The 11,957-nt window shown below is 39.9% G+C and overlaps 1 pseudogene; it reads left to right on the plus strand.

The window, feature by feature from the left end:
* Nucleotides 1-10,967: 10,967 nt before the first annotated feature.
* LOC102839374 lies at nucleotides 10,968-11,752 on the plus strand (annotated as a pseudogene).
* Nucleotides 11,753-11,957: the final 205 nt, after the last annotated feature.

The following is an 11,957-nucleotide window of genomic DNA, read 5'->3' on the forward strand; positions in this document are numbered from 1 at the left end:
TTGAACAGAACAAGGGGATACCGAATGGTTAAAAATCAGGAAAGATATGCAACAGGGTTGTATCCTTCATCAAATTGGATTTTATGAAGAATGCGGCATCAGGATTGGAGTAAGGTTTATTAGCAATCTGTGACACAACCTTGCTTGCTAGAAGCAAAGAGGACTTGAAATACTTAACTGATGAAGATAAATTGCACCTCAATGAAAAAAAAACCCAAAATCCTCACAACTACATCAGTAAATAGCATCATGATAAACAGAGAAAAGATTGAAGTTGTCAAAGATTTCATTTTACTTGTATCCCACAATCAAATCATGGAAGCAGCAGTCAATAAATCAAATGACATTTTGCATTAGGCAAATATGCTGCAAAGACCTCTATAAATATTATTAAAGAGGTCCACAACATGGGTGAACCTTAAGGATATTATGCTGAGTGAAATTAGTCAATCACAAAGGACAAATATTGCATGAGACCACTGCTGTAAAAATCCAGTTGTAAAAGGTTTTCTTGATAAAAGAAACATTCTATGATGGGTGGAGGAGGCAATTATTCATGGGCAAGAGTATAAACACATGTTAACATGGGTGAAGGGCCAGGCAATATACAAGAGGGAAATTGGCAGACGAAAAGATGAAGGTAGTGGGAGACATGGAGGAATGTAAGACTTAAAGTGAACAGAGCAAAATACTGTTTACTTATGTTACATGTAGTGGGTTGCAATCACTGTAATGAAGCAAAGTGTATAATTTGTTAAACGTAAAACTGATGATCTGCTCTTAAACCTTTACTCAATTCATGATAAAGTTAGGGGGAAAAAAAGCAAGGAAGTCACTTTGAGGACTAAGATGCACAGGACCCAAGTCATGGTATTTACAATCGCCTCATGTGCGTGTGAAAGTTGAACAGTAAATATGGGCACCTATAGAAGAATTGATGCATTTGAGTTATGGTGCTGGAGAAGAATATTAAAAGTACCATGAAAACTGCCAGAAGAACAAACAAATCTGTGTTGGAGGCAGTACAGCCAGAAGGCTCCTTAGAAGTGATGAGGACTTAATCTCACAAACTTTGGGCATGTTGTCAGGAGGTCCAGTCCCTGGAAAGGACATCTCGCTTGGTAAAGTGGAGGGTTAGCAAAAAAGAGGGAAACCCCCAACAAGATGGCTTGACACAGTGACAGCAACAGTGGGCTCAAACATAATTGTGAGGATAGTCAAGACATGGTAGTGTTGTGTTCTGTTGTGCATAAGGGTCTCTATGTGCATAAGTGTCAGAACGGATTCAGTGACACTTAACTAAAAGGAACAATGGTTAAGATGAGAGCTTAGTTTTAATGTCAAGATTAAGTCAAGTACAAAAAATAATATGGATGCTTTCCAACAGCACTAATTAGATTCATCTTAATACACACAGTAAGAACATTCCTTAGAGATGAACGTATGTTGAATTGCTTGCATTCGTCTGGCTTTATACTATAAACAATTCAGGAGTTAATGAGTCACACTATTGACACACTTACTTAACACTCATACTTAATATTTTTGCTACTACATTAGACTCATTCTAATTAGCTCTAACTCACAGTGAGGGCATGCTTTAGAGGTGAATAAGTATTGATGGATTTATGTTCATCTTATTTCACTGATGCTCAGCTAATAGAGTCTAAAGATATGACTTTGTTCCCAACATGACCTGAAATTGGACAGTCTTTGATCTTTATCCTGACTCTTCCTCCTTACCTACATTATGACCCCAAGCATCTTCATAGGTCCCAACACTGACTCTAATCCTGATCTTAAACAATTTCTGATCTTGAAACTGACCATCTTCTGGCTATCCTAAACCTGATCATTGTCTTGACCATCTCACCCTATGAAATTCACCTTAGTGTTGATCTAGAATGTGATTTCTTTTGTTGTTGTTGTTGTTGGTAAGTGCCATCGAGTCAGTTTTGACTCATAGCAATCCTGGATAGGGTTTCCGAGGAGCGGCTGGTGAGTTCAAACTGTTGATATTGCAGTTCAAACCAACCTTTAGGTCTAGTGCTTATCCTCCAGCGCTATACCTCTAAGGAATGTTCTTAATGTGGTATTAGGATGAATCTAACTAGTGCTATGGGAAAGCACTACATAATATTACAAGTAAGCTCAGTCTCCAACCTCCTCAAAAGTAAAACCTGATACAGCTATATAGTTCATGAATGCAACCACATTAATCTTAAAGGGATAGTCTTCCTGAGAAGTAGGAATTAGTATGAATTTCTGTAGAAATGTAAAATTCCTGAGTTTGTTGATAATGCAACAAACTGAGTCCCAAATGGTTTCCTCAATATAGCTTCTTGAAACAAACCAAGATAAAAATAAACATAGCAAGACACATTCATACTGTAGATATGAGAGGACTTCAAAAAGTTTGTGGAAAATTATCTTTTCATTTCATTTTCCCATGAATTTTTTGAAGTCCCTTCATGGTAATAATCTGGATAAAGCTAAGCAGTACTCATCTGTCGGTTTGTCATGCTGTGGTGGCTTGCGTGTTGCTGTGATTCTGGTAACTGTGCCACCGGTATTTGAAATACCAGCAGGATCACCCGTGGTGGACAGGTTTCAGCTGAGCAGTGACAGGTTTCAAGACTAAGACAGATTAGGAATGAGAGACAGACTACTTTTGAATATTTCTCATTGAAAACCTATGAATAGTAATGGAATACTGTGTGGTGCTGTGGATTAATGCACCAGACTGCAAAGCTGTTTGAACTGCAGGTTGACAGTTCAAGCTCACCAGTCGCTTCTTGGAAACCCTATATAGGGTTGCTATGGTCAGAACTCGACTGTCAGATAGCACCAGAATATTAAATATTGAAACATGATGAAGGGCACCAAAATATTATCTGGTACAGTGCCAGAAGATGAGACCTCAGGTTGGAAGGCAGTCAAAATGTGACTGGGGAAGAGCTGCCTCCTCAAAGTAGACTAGACAGTGATGACACGAATGGAGTAAAGCCTTTGAAACAGCCATTTGCTGATGGGGCAAAACTCAAAAGGAAGACAGAGAAATGCTATAAAGATCCATTAATAATCAGAACATGGAATGTATGAAGTATGAATCTAGGAAAATTGGAAATTGTCAAAATGAAACAGAATGCATAAAACATTAATATCCTAGGCATTAGTGAGCTGAAATGGACCGGTACTGGCCATTTTGAATCTGACAATCATATGGTTTACTGTGCCGGCAATGACAAATTGAAGAGGAATGGCGTCACATTCATCATCAAAAAGAACTTATCAAGATCTGTCTTGAAGTACAAAGCTGTCTGCTAGGGTAATATCCATATACCCACAAGGAATAGTTATTCAAATATATGCACTAACTATTAAAGCCAATGATGAAATTTTTTAAAGAATTCTACTAACTTGCTGAAAATGAAGAGGACTTAAAATATTTACTGAAGATCAAAGAGCACAGTCTTTGGTATGAATTGAATCTCAATGTAAAGTAAACAAAAATCCTCACCACTGGACCAATAAACAACATTCTTATCAATAACGGAGAAACTGAAGTTGTCAAGGATTTCATTCTTTTTGGATCAACCATCAACACTCATGGAGGCAGCAGTCAAGAAATCAAAGGATGTATTGCATTAGGCAAATCTGCTGCATAAGACCCTTTAAAAAAATATTTCTATATTTATATTTTATTGACTGGTTTGGATAAATCAATATTTTCCATATTGTAGTAATTTCCCCAAAGAATTTTTCCCAATAGCTATGTCTATTTTGATCTTCAAATATGATTTAAGGATGATGGTGGTGTTGAATGCCATCCAGTTAGTTCCAACTTATAGTGATCCTGTATAGGGTTTCAGAGGAGTGGCTTGTGGGTTTGAACCCCTGACCTTGTGGTTAAGCCCCAATTTTTTGCTCTGTGTGGCAACAATTTTATGATATCATGGCTTCCCATTTTCTCTTAGGTAAGGGGACATAGTGCTGCAAAAGTCAAAGTAGCTGGTTTAATTTTCTTTAGCAATCTGTTTTTATCCATCCTGCTTAGATCTGTAAGTCACAGTTTAGAATGTGTTAAGAAAAAGGGCCCTGTGCACAAGACCTTTTTAAAATGTTAAAGAGCAAAGATGTCAGTTTGAGGACTAAGGTGCGCCTGACCCAAGCCATGGTATTTTCAATAACCTCATATGCATGAGAAAGCTGGACAGTGAATAAGGAAGTCCGTAGAAGAATTGATTGTTTTGAGTTATGGTGTTGGAGGAGAATATTGAAAGTGCCATGGGCTGCCAAAAGAACTAACAGATCTGTGTTGGGAGAAGTGCAGCCATAGTGCTCATTGGAGGCCAGGATGGTCAAACTTCATCTCTCATACTTCAGACATATTGTCAGTTGCTGGAGAAGGATATCATGTTTGGTAAAGTGTTTAGTAAGGTCAGAGAAAAAGAGGAAGACCCCCCAGCAAGATGGATTGGCAAAGTGGCAGCATCAATGTGCTCAAGCGTGGCAACAATAGTGAGGTTGGCCCAGGATCGGGCAGTGTTTCGTTCTGCTGTGCATAAGGTCACTATGAGTTGGTACTGACTCGATGACACCTAACAACAACAACCAAGTTCTTCAGTCTGAGATTGAGTAAACATGCGATTTTGATAATTAAGATTGGAATACAAAAGCTGGAAATGAAGAGGAAGGATAAATAGTTGGAAAATATGGCCTTGGTGACAAGCTATGCTAGAGATCATGTGATAGAATTTTCTAAGACCAATGATTTCTTCATTGCAAATACCTTTTTAAAACAACATAAAAGGTGAGTATACACATGGATCTCACTAGATGGAATCCACAGAAATCAAACTGACTACATCTGGAAGGAGACAGGGGAACAGCTCCTTATCATCAGCCAAGGTAAGGCCGGGGAAGACTGTGGAACTGACCATTAGTTGCTCATCTATAAGTTCATGCCAAAGCTGAAGACAATGAAAACAAGATCACAAGAGCCAAAATATGACTTGGAACACATCCTACTTGAATTTAGACATCATCTAAAGAAGAGATTTGATGCAATAGACACTAAAGACCGAAGACCAGAAGAGTTGTGGGATGACATCAAGAACATTATACAGGAAGAAAGCAAAAGGTCATTAAGAAGATAAGAAAGATAATTTTGAAAGAAAAACCAGTAGGAAAAAGCAAAAGCAAAAATGACAGTCTGGCTATTACAAGAACAAGCAAGCTGTTCGCCGGGGAGCCATCAAGGCAAGCAATCAAGTCCCTTCAGGACAAACCCCTCTCCAAAACTCAAATTCAAAGGGTACACATGAGCAAGCATGTAAACTTGCTGGCCACCATGTTGGTCTACATGTGAGTGGAAGTGGGGAAAAGGCAGCAGTGAAAATATGAGCTGAGTTTGACCACGTTCCATACACTCCTGTCGATCTGAAGAGAGAAAGAAGAGGAAATGCTGGTTGGTCCTAAGTTTGGGGAGACTTGGGAACTCCTGAGCCCAGGGACACTGACCTAGCCATGGAGGGCTAGAGCTGAGAGTGAAGTGTCCAGCTGATATGAAGTGGGGAGAGATGCACAAGAATGTCCAAACATGCATAGTATCCATTTGACCTAGCTTTGATGGCTTGATGATCAGAACTCAACTAGAGGAAGATAAAGAAATTTGATAAAGGAAGCAAGTGTAAATTGCTACAATTTGATGAACTTGACTTACACTTAATGGATGTAGTAATTCAAAATATCAATCTATCAAAACAAAAAACAAAAGCCACACTCAAAAGGGGGAAGGAATCTTTACATCAAGGATCAAATCTATCCCTCTGTACACAGGGTTGATAGGGATGGGCACTTAGACACTGGCTATCTAAAATGGGAGGTTGGGTGAGGAGGCTATAAAGGCACTAAGTGGCTGGCATAAAAGTTTTCAAGGGGGAGTTTAGTTTCAGAGTGTGTGTGGGTAGAATCCCTACTGAATAGTTTTCATCTTGTCTAGATGGGTCTGGTGAAAGGATATGGGGATAGGATTCATTTCATCCAATAGTAATTGTTATCATGACTAATAGCGACTGTCACAACTGTAAAGGTAGAAGTTGTGTAACAAAAAGGAGGGAGTAGTTAATCTTACAGTCCGGGAACAGACCCCTAGGCCCATCAAGGGAGAAGAGCATGAGTGGAACGTGGGACCCTCCTATCCAGAGAAGCAGTGCCACCAGAGATGGAGGCAGAGATGATGGGATGGAGAGAGAGAGCAGCTGAGGACTCTGGACTCATGGAAAGAGAAAGGCTTTGTACTGGAGCCAGGATGCAGGCTTGCAGAATGTGCCCTTTGGTTGTTTACATGATTATATATTCCTGCATGTTTTTGTATACATAAAAAAAAAATTATAGAAGCAAATACTGTTAAGCGATGATGCATGGAGGAGGGGATTGTAATTATTGCAATGAAACAAAATGCGATAGGGTGAGTGCAAAAACTAATGTTCTCCATGTAAACTATCACTCAATTCATGATAAAAGCTCTAAAACAAAAACAAAACAAAACAAAAAGAAGGTAAGATGGATATTAGAAGAGACTGAAATTTGCTATCCAGCATAGAGATACTAAAGCAAAATGGAAGAAATAAGGAGGGAAAGAGCTGAATAAAAAATTACAAGGGTCAGCTTGAGAAGACAAAGTCAAATATTATAACGAAATGTGCAAAATCCTGGAGTTAGAAAACTAAAAGGGGAAGAACATCCTCAACATTTCTAAAGCTGAGGGAACTGAAGAAAAAAAATCTAAGCTTCAATTTGCGATACTGAAGAATTCTAAGTGTAAAATATTGAATGATGCAGAAAACATCAAAAGATGATGGAATACACAGAGTGACTGTACCAAAAAGAAATGGTCCATGTCTAACCAAACGGAGTAAAAAAGAAATGGCCCGTGTCTAACCATTTCAAGAGGTAGCATTATGACCAAGAGCCAATGATCCTGAAGGAAGAAGACACTGGCAAAAAACAAGGCTCTGGGAATTGATGGAATACAAATGGAAATCTTTCAACAAACTGATGCAGCACTGGAGGGACTCACTTGTCTATGCTACGAAATTTGGAAGACAGCTACCTGGTCAACAGATGGGCAGAAATTCGTATTTGTGCCCATTCCAGAGAAGTAACCCAAAGAAATGTGGAAATCATTGGACAATATCATTAATATCGCATATAAGTAAAATTTTGCTAAAGATAATTTTAAAACGGCTGACTGCCAGAGGTTCAAGCCAGATTCAGAAGAGGATGTAGAACAAGGGATATAATTGCTGATTTCACATGGATCTTTACTGTTTACCTGGGCTTTACTGACTATGCAAAGGCTTTCAATTGTGTGGATTGTGACAAGCTGTGGACAACATTATGAAGAATGAGTATTCCAGAACACTTACTTGTGTTATGAGGAACCTGTACATGAACCAAGAGGCAGTTGTTTAAAGAGAACAAGGGAACACTGAATAGTTTAAAATTAGGAAAGGTGTGCACCAAGCTTGTATTCTTTCACCATACTTATTCAATTTGTATGCTGAGCATATAACATGAGAAGCTAGATTATAAGAACGTGACATCAGGATTGTAGGAACACTCTTAGCCTGCGATATGCAAATGAATCACTTTGCTTGCTGAAAGCCAAGAGGACTTAAAATGCTGTTGAAGATCAAAAACCACAGCCTTTGGTATGGGTTGCACCTCAATGTAAGAAAACAAAAATCTCACCACTGGACCAATAAATAATACCAAGATAAATGTAGAAAAGATTGAAGTTGTCAGACTTCATTTTGGTAGGGACAGACAACCATCAACACTCATGGAAGGAGCAGTCAATAAATCAAATAACATGTTGCATTGAGCAAATCTACACAAGATCTCTTTAAAGTGGTCAAGAGTAATGATGTCAGTTTGAGGTAATGATGTCAGTTTGCCTGACCCAAGCATGGTATTTTCAGTAACTTCAAATGCAAATGAAAGTTGAACAGTGAACAAGAAAGACCATAGAATTGATGCATTTCTGTTATGATGTTGGAGAATATGGAAAGTACCATGGACTGCCAAAAGAATAAACCAATCTGTGTTGGAGGAAGTACAGCCAGCATGCTCCTTGGAAACCAGTATGGCCAGAGTTCATCTCTCATAATTGGACATATTATCAGGAGGAACTTGTCCCTGGAGAAGGACATCATGCTTGTTCAAGTGGAGGGTCAGAGGAAAGAGGAAGATTTCCCCCACAACATGATGGATTGGCACAGTGGCAACAGCAATCGGCTGAAGCATAGCAACACTTGTGAGATTGGCGCAGTTTCTGTTGTGCATAGGGTCAATGTGAGTCAGTACCAAATTAATGGTTCTGCTGTGCATAAGGTTGCTAGGAGTCGGCACTGACTCGATTGCACCCAACAACAACAACAAAGCAGTACTAGTGAAACAAATTTGTATTAGTGCAGCAAACTTATTCCCAGATATTCTACTTAATAGTGGCTGCTTCTACAATTTTTCAAACCTAACTGCAAATTTACAAGTAAAAGATGAATAAGGTGACTGGGACCTTCTAAAAATTAAGCATACAAACATATCAAAAGACTTTTCTGAAAGAGTGAACAGAGAACCTATAGACTGAGAAATTTTTTTTTCATCAGTGTATCTGACAAAGGACTAATCTACTATAGGATGGCAAGAGCAACTTGCCTGAAGGGCCAGGTTAACCACCACAGGGACCTGGTACAACACTGGGCAGCTGAGAAGGAAGCGCTCAGTAGGAAACTGAACTGAAGTTAGGATAAAGGCAGGAGAAAACTGCTTAAAGGAGCCTCACTGATCCCTGGAGACTTCCTCCAAATCAAAACCCCCCAGTTGCCGCCAAGTCAACACCAGCACCTGTATGTCAGAGGCGACCTGTGCTCCAGAGAGTTTTTACTGGCTGGTGTTTCAGAAGTAGATTCCAGGCCTTTCTTTTGAAGCACTGCTGGGTGAACTCAAACCACCAACCTTTCAGTTAGCAACAGAGTCCAGAGACTCTGAGCAAAGCTTCCAGCAGACTGCTCTAACCCCCCTTGCAGCGTGTCTTACTATCTTAGGCCTCACAGATGGAGGTAACTTCTCTGGAAGGAGTAGTAGCATACACAAGGGGCTTTCCAGTTTCAAGGCCCCACAACCTTCTGAAAAGGCTTCTGGGGTACAGGAAGGATGGGGCCATCCCTCCAGCCCTCTGATTCCCAACGGTGTCTTCTGGGAAGCAGGAATCTACATCAGTCAGGATCCTTAACTCTCAGGTCAAATTCTGGGCTCCATAAACCAGTCTCTAGTTGCCTAGATAGTAGATATGTATTCACTTGGGTGAAGGAAAAGGCAATACACAATAACATCAGTACAACACAACCAAGGCAAAGGAAAACACTGGGCACGCAATGTTACACACACAATTCTGCAATAATAATAAACAATTTATGAGTGGATACATAGGTGGATATGTAAGCTGAACAGGTGTATACAGAATACCCAGGAGCACATACAGATTTGGCCGAAGTTATTTCAACACATGTATCTGCATGTGCTATAAGTATATCTAGATATATAACAAAGTTTTGAAAACTTATTAGCCAGAACCAAATTACCTTGAGGGACTGAGTCACTGGGCTTGAGGGCTTAGGACCACAGTTTCAGAGGACATTTAGGTCAATGATATAACACAGTCTATCATGATAATGTTCTACATCCTATTTTGGTAAGTAGTTGCTGGGGCCTTAATTTTGCAATCTGCTGTCTTAAGATACAGCTATTGGTCTTGTCCTGTGTGGAGGGAAGAGGAGGGAAGAAAATCAAAGACTGAAGGAAACAATGAATCCAGTCTGCACTAGCCTGAGATCAGCTACCATTACTGACCTCTCTGATCAGGATCACAATAGAAGGTATTGGACAGAGTGGGAGAAAAATGCAGAACAAAATTTAAAATCACAAACAAGACCGATTTACTGATCCAACACAGCCTGGTGCAACCCATGACACTATGATCCTTAGACTGTGTTCAAACCTGGACTTGAACCCACTCCCAGAGATCTCCTTTCAAACAATAAATAGGTAGACTGACACAGTGACAACAAACAGAGCAACAATTGCGAGGATGGCACAGGACTGGGCAGTGTTTCTGCTATAGTGTAGCTCTGAATTGGAGCTGACTCCATGGTACCTAACAAAGTGAGCAACACCTCTGCTGAGGAAACGTGGTTCTCAGAGCCAACTTTATGAAAACCAAAGGGCAACATTTGCCCAAACATGAAGTTCAGAAGGCAGGAAACGGCAGCAAAGAGATGTAACTAGAAACAGGGACCCAGGGAGGAACTGGGAGAGTGTTATTACATTTAAGCGATTGCAGCTAATGTCATGAAACAATCAAATCTGTATGAATTGTTGGATGGAAAACTAATATGCACTGTAAACTTTTACCCAAACCACCACAAAAAGCTAAAAGTTATCTTCTTACTGCTACAGCAAACTGAGATGAATGTAAATGGCAACACACATTCACCTCAAATCACATTCTTACTGTGAAACAGAACAAATTTAGATGATGTCCTCATGTGGTACTGTAGAGTAAGTACTGGCCTGCTGACCAAAAGGTTGGTGGTACAAATTTGTTCCATCGACTCCTTGGAAACCCTATTTGCAGGGTCACTGTGAGTTGGAACTGACTAGAGGGCACTTAACAAGTGTCAAATTTGAGGATCAAAACAAATTCAGGGGTCTTGGTGTGGTGTTTTAGGATAACAGCAAGGTCTGCAGTTCAAACCCACCAGTTGCTCCTTGGAAACACTATACAGGGTCCAACTTGATGGCACTTAATGATGCTACTAAAAGAAACTGGTATTAATACAAAAACAAAAAAAAAAAACCACCCAAACCAAACAAACTGGAGTCCGAGAGCCAGGGAAGCAATGAGGTGCTTGGGAGGAGGTAGGTTTCATACACCTCAGGCAAGACTGAGCAGACAGGCCTGAGCAGAGTGGTGGAAGCCAGTGCTTATTTAATGAGAAGCTACCATGCACTGATGAAGCAAACAAGAGGGTGGCAGGTTCTGCAAAGTCGGTGGTGGCTGTGGTAGTATTTTCACTGACATTTTGTATCTCAAGTATTTGAAAGAAAAATGGATGTAACTTTAGGACGTTGATTTGCAAGGTCAGCATTGGACACAACTATCCATTCTTGTAAGCCTCCAAGATACAAATGTGGCAGCTCAAAAGCTTGCCCCAAGAAGCACTGTTTTAAAATGGTAGATGGAGCAGCCAGTGTGGTGGGCCAAAAATCTGTCTAGAAGGTAATTCTTTAATAAGCAGAATTAAGAATACTGTTGGGAGAGCCATCAATGTTGCTTTGATAAATTGAAAAACAAGAACATTAGACACCAAATATTTTGACATGTGAGGAGGAGACATGGCCCCATTTATTGAGTTTCTGAAGACCATACAAGATGAAACAGTTGTCATAATGTGAACATATGATGGAGCAACCAAACTCAATTATGTGGTGTGGTGGCTCATTTCTGAGTTGAGGAATACATTACTACTAATCTTGGTTTTAGAGATAACTGGGTCTTCGGTGGTGAGAAAGGCATTAAGACAAAAAGCCCTTTTGAACTGTCCATAAAAACCATAAGGGCACATGTATAAAGGCTGGCCAGAAGTCAGAAATGGAAGGATGCAGCCCCCAGAAACAAGAGTAAAGGAACTGTGGGGACAACGGTAGGACATGCCCTTTCATTACCAGTGAGAGAGCTGTCACCAAGGAAACGTGTACATATTTGAAGTGCATGCAGCCATCTCATCGTGTGCATGAGCATTCTCTTTTGATGTCAAGATTACTTACTGCTAAAGTAAATAGGTATCTCTGTAAATAGTCACCATAATTTGTACATTTCCCTAATACGT

This window comes from Chrysochloris asiatica, unplaced genomic scaffold, assembly GCF_000296735.1.
Source record: "Chrysochloris asiatica unplaced genomic scaffold, ChrAsi1.0 scaffold00142, whole genome shotgun sequence".
NCBI classification, from domain to species: Eukaryota; Metazoa; Chordata; class Mammalia; order Afrosoricida; family Chrysochloridae; genus Chrysochloris; species Chrysochloris asiatica.